We start from the raw sequence: 6,345 nt of genomic DNA on the forward strand, positions 1-6,345 counted from the left end.
TATAAGAAATTATAAGAAAATATATTTACTAATTCGGCAAATAATAATTCATTTCATAATAGAATAATTATATATTGAATAACAAAAATTATTATTGATTTCTCTTCTCACAAACTAATACTAAACGATGATGTTCCAATAATGTTATCAAGAAATATTGATCATATTATTTTGACTTAAATCTATAAGTTTACAAACTTGAAAATCATGTCATAAAATGTGAAATTTTACAAACTTAAAAATCATGTCATAAAATGTAAAATTTTAACATGTAACAATATTGATCATATTGTTTTGACTTCAATAATGAATATAATACTAACAAATCAAATTATCGCAAGTAAATTTCAACAAAAACAAATCTCTAAAAATATTACTATCAATAAGAAATTATTCTACTTTAAAGATAATTACTATTTTTTTTTTACAATATATCCTAATTGAACCGGTCAAAAACTAATCCACCACGTATAGGGTTGGCAGTGAAACGGGTTTTTATCTTACGTGGCCCCACTCCGTCGTCCTTAAACTTTTTAACCACCCGCGTCCACCTATACCTGCGGATAGTAAAATGCGGCAACCTTCTCCTGCGGGTACCCTTTCCTCTTTACCTGCTTTATAACAATTAAATAACACTTTAAAATTTACATATTCATACATAAATTAAGATAAAAAAATAAAATTCATACATAAATTAAAATTCAAACATAAAATTCATATAATATCAAATAATATGAAATTAAAAAATAACTAATATCTGATCACTACAATTCTACAAATTTAACATAAAATGGATTAGCATTACTCTAAATTTCAATCTCAATACCATTAGGAGCAGCATTGTTACTTTGAGTGTCTTCTCTCTAACATTATTAGCCATGAAATAATCTTAAAGCACCTATATTAAAAAGATTAAAAAAATTAAACAAATCATATATAAAGCATCTATTGAAAAAATTGAGCAAATTATTGCAACATCAACAATTAAACCAATTACACATATATAAATCAAGAAAAATTCTAAAAGCCCTAATTCTCAATTAACATATACAAAACTATTGCAACATACCAACATCAATAATTAGAACCGAAAGTCGATAACAATTTAAAATAAAAAATGTAAAATGAACTTTATATAATGAGAATATGCACACTTTAATGAAGAATCAATCATGAAACATATTTATTTTTATATAAAATAATCTTAGAATCAATCATAAAAAATATTAGTACATAATATGGACAGAAATTAGTGAAATACAGATTAGACCCATTACATGTATATAAACAAAATTACAACACAAATTCACAACTTCACCAACAAAATTATAACACAAATTCACAACTTCACTAAGTACAAATTCAATGAAATGCAAATTCATTCATTCATAATGTGTGTGTGAGAGAGAGAGAGAGAGAGGAACTTATCTCTAGAAAGAGAGATAGAGGAGGAAGACAACGACGTGCTGAGGGGAAAGGGACTCCAATGACAGACCTACATAAAACTGCAGCGGCAATCAAGTGATGAATCTATGGAAAAGAAGAAAAAAACATAACAGACTCACAATGTGATTGGGAGAGAGAGGGAGGGGGAGGGGAGGGGAGAGAGAGAAGGAGAGGGAGAGGAATTTACCTAGAAAAAGGGGCTCAACAGGAGGGAGGCGGCGACAGATTTAAGAAATTTACCTAGAGGAAATGAGCTCAGCAAAAAGGTAGCGACGGGTTCAGCAACGACGGTGATGAGCTCAGCAGTAACGACGACGAAAGCTGTGAAAGTAGATGGTGACGGGCTCAGTAGCAACAACGATGGGCTCAGTAGCGAGACAACAGGAGCTGTGACGGCAACAAGAGCTGTGAGGTTTTCTACGGAGAAGTCGAGAAGAAGAAGACTCTGGGTGAAGATGACTGGGTCTCTTCGAAATGGAGAATGGGCTGAGACTGTGAATCACTGAATATGTGATGTGAGACAAATTTTAATATTTAAAAAGTATTTCTATGTATATACCCTGGGGTGGGTACACCCTAAATCCGACCCCGTCATGCCTCACTCGAACACTCGTCCCGAATGAAATCCACCCTTACCTCGGGTCAGGTTATTACCCGTCCTAACTGGGCAGAGACGGATCGGGTACTCGTGAGTTTCGGTACTCCTATAAAATCTAACCATATATTGATACTTCATTTATTAATTATCAACGGCTAGCTACTTAATTACTACATTCACAAGACGAGATTCGAACTCCTAATACTTGTTTAAACGAACAAGTGAAATGATCACTCAACAGACTCAAATTGGTTAAGACAAATATTAATTATTTTTAATATTAAAATAAAAAGAAAAACTAAAAGATAAAAATCATCTTAAGAAAATGTAAATTCCATAGGACTATTTATTTTAAGATAAACTATTAAAATTGTTCTTGAATTTTTAAGACGTTGAACAAAAATATCTTTAATTTTTATAAGTATGTGATAAGTAGGTGTTACCGCTATTTTAGAGAATAAATTAAAATAAAAAATAATTATATATATAGTAAAAGTAATAATCGATTCTAAGATTCAATATAAAAGAATAGACATATATCAAGTATAAGGGAAAAAAAAAAAGACAACCGATAAAAAATAAAGAGAGTATAAATGTTCAAAAAAATTAGAGCGCATAAATTTCAATGCACAACACATAAATTTTGGTACATAGCACACAAATTTTAGTATACAGCATAACAATTTTTTAAGGACCACATGCCCAAAACATTGACACACAACTAATAAAATACGCATAACACATAAATTCGTGTGAACAGCACAAAAATCTTGTTTCATAGCATAGAATTATTTATATGCAGGGATAGAAATTTTTTTGAGGGCTACATACCTAAAACATTGATTCATCCAACTAACGAAATACATTCGCAACAAAAATTTATGCTATGTGCAAAGATTTGTTGTTACGTGTAAAAGTTTGTGTGCTATGTGTAAGAATATTTGTCTAACATCGCTAAATTTGTGTTATGTGCAAAATTTTGTGTGTTATGCTTCAAAAATTTGTATGTTATAAGTTTTTTGTGCTTTCTAACAAAAATTTTGTGTGTTGCAGAAAGCTTGAAAAAGAATGAGTAGTAGTGCTGGCAACATTTATCCTATCCGTGGATGCTCAACCTGACTCGTTGCGGATAGGGTACGGTGCGGATAGAGTTTACTTGCGGATAGGGTTGGGTGCGGGTTCAAGATATACTCTACCCTACCAACTTGCACCTCCTTCTTGTAAAAACTAAAATTAACTACTAAACTAATCATTTAAACTATTAATTTAGTACTGTTTATTATTTAAAGAGTAATGTTGCAAGAATTTAGAATTAGAAGAAAAGTGACAAGACGTTTATCTTTATTTGTGTTATTTTAATTTTATTGAAAACTTGACGATAATTTTATTGTTTTTAATTTTAATTTAAACTTAGTTTTTTTATTGTATTAATTTTTATGAAATATGGAATGATTGAATTTTGTATTTGTTTGAAAGTTTTTTATTTTTCTACGGGTAAAGTTGGATATGATAGAGTTGAGAATGAAAGTTGGATATGATAGAGTTGAGAATTTTAGGGTACAGATAAGATTATGATTGAAAGATTCTCAACCCGTGAATAAAATAGAGTTGAGTTAAAAAAAATCAACTTAAGAATAGAATTAAAGTAAAATCCAAATCCTACATTATCCTTCTAACTTAATTAGACTTAATTATAAAAAAATATACATATAATATTATTTATTTTTTAAATTATTATTTAAATATTTATATAAAATTTTAATTGATATGCATAAACACTTTGCTAAATACAAAATTTATAATTATTTTTATAGGCCTATTCAAAAATTAGCCACCATTTTAATAATTTATTCTTCATTTTAGGGCCTAATGCATATGTTTGCTTATTAATTGTAGAATAGTCCGCCTAGTTATTTATTTTACGAAATAAGCCTCCACTGACTACTAGGTTTGCAGAAGCTCCAAAAGTGAAGGCACTTGAGTTAAATCTGTTGGATAAAAATTAAGTTTAATTATTGTATTGATTTTTATAATTTTAATAAATTTTTAACTAAATTTTTTTATTTATTTTAATTTAATTTTTATATTATTTTTAATTTTATAATTAAATTATTTATATATCAAAAATATTAAAATTAATAAAATATTTTTTTATATGCAGTAAAATATCTAATTAAATTTTTAATTATGAATATTTTTAATTTATAAAAAAATATTAACTTAATTTTAATATTTTTTACATTAAAAAATATTTAATTATATTATAAAAATTTAATTATAAAATAAAAAATAATTTAAATATTTAATTAAAAAATATAAAAAATTAATTATAAATTTATTAAATCTATAAGAGCAACCCAATAATTAACTTATACATTATTATGACGGATAAAGAAGAGGAGTCAGAGATGCCAAGGGATGCGAAGCTCGTGAAGTCTCTGCTGAAATCAATGGAAGTGGAAAACTACGAACCTCGCGTCATACACAAGTTTCTAGAACTCTGATATCGCTATGTCATTGACGTCTTAACCAATGCACAGCTCTATTCAGAACTTGCATCTAAGTCTTCAATCGATTTCGACGACGTTAAGCTCGCTATTCAAATCGAAGGTCAATTTCAATTCTAATTCAAAATCCTAATTAATTGGATACAATAATATTTTGCCGAAGATCACACGTTATTGGTAATGGAATTGGCACAGAAACGGAACAAGATACTGTTGCTGAAGTCTATAGTAGGGCCTGGTGTGCCGATTCCACCGGATTAGGACACGTTAATCAGTCCTAACTACCAGCTTGCGGTTAACCTGTGCAAGAAACAAAGAAGGCTTCTCAGGAAGAGAAGACGGATTGAGTGAGTCCACATCATAAGATAAGAAAATTTTGAAGAGTTCTTGTATTTTTATCACCATAAGATAAAATGTAAATTATTTCTTAATTTTAGAGTGATTAAATGTTTATTTATTTATTTTTAGATGAATTTGATCCATATATTCAGATAATATTAATGTATTTTAGGATAAATGAGAAAAATAATATTGAACTTAATTTACAATGGATAGAGTGTGATTTTTACTTAAAGGTAGACTTTTCTTTTTTTCAAAGATAACATTTCATTGAATGAAATTTAAGGAGGGGTCCACGGTGAACTCTTTACAAGATTTATGATGGGCTTTCCATAAAAAACCAATATGATATCACTTAGGCAAGAAAGAAAATGCTTAAGAAAAAGAAAAAGAAAAGAGCTTTATGAAAGGATAATGTGGTCTTCCCCTGTACGTGATGAAAGAAAGAAAATATCTTCCTTCTAAGCACTTCATCTTTCTTCTGTTCTCAGTACTTGAAAGTCGTTCTTCAATTTAGTAGCTGCTTCAAAATTTGCCGGTGCCATAAAAAATTAGTTTATTTTTTGCTATCCACAATTGCCACAAAAGGTGAGCTACAAATTGAATCTTCTTCCTTCCATTTCTGCTTTATTCCAAGTCTTCTTTGAATTGAAGCCACCATTTCCACATTTCATCCTCATCATTCATGTTGGTGGGTGACACACCTGAATTTCGCCAGGTTGCCATCGCTTGTGGGCAGGTTAGCAAGCAATATCGCAGTGATTCCTGCTCTTGGCCACATCTCAGACAAATTGAAAAAATCTCAGGTAACCTTTTAGAGATTCTTCTTGCAACCGGAAAATCATTATGAAATAACCTCCATAAGAAAACTTTGATTTTTGGTGGGCATTTCAGATCCCACAAGGAGGACCAAAGTTTCTTTGATTTGCATTGAGCCGGAAGTACCTCCAGTGGTGGGTGATAAAATTGGTGAGCTACCTTATACCCCGAAGCAACAGTATATATGCCTCTCCTCTTCAATGACCAGGTAGGCTTGTCTTCTCCCTCTGTAATTTCTGTTTGTAAGATGGCTTGGGCAATTTCTAGGCTGAATTATGCTATTATTGATTGGTAGTTCCATTCCTTGTTCTCTGTCATTAGTTGTTCAACCCATTCTACTGGTGTATAGCTGGTTGTTTGAATTATTGTAGCCAGTGTCAAAAACTGTTTAATCTAAGTATCTGTCATTACCTTCACCGAGTTACCCCTTCCTATCTTTCAGATAAGCCATTTTTTTATGACTTTTCTTCCCTCCAGCAGGTTTCTCCACTCCCCATGAGTAGGGGTGGAAACAGGCCAGGCCAAGCCAGACTTTACTCTTAACAGATCAGGCCTGTAATAGAGTATATTGACCTGTAGCCTGGTATAAGCTTTTTAATGAGTACTGAGCATGGCCTGAAGCCTACCAATAAGCCT

This window comes from Arachis ipaensis, chromosome B01 (genome assembly GCF_000816755.2).
Source record: "Arachis ipaensis cultivar K30076 chromosome B01, Araip1.1, whole genome shotgun sequence".
NCBI lineage: Eukaryota > Viridiplantae > Streptophyta > Magnoliopsida > Fabales > Fabaceae > Arachis > Arachis ipaensis.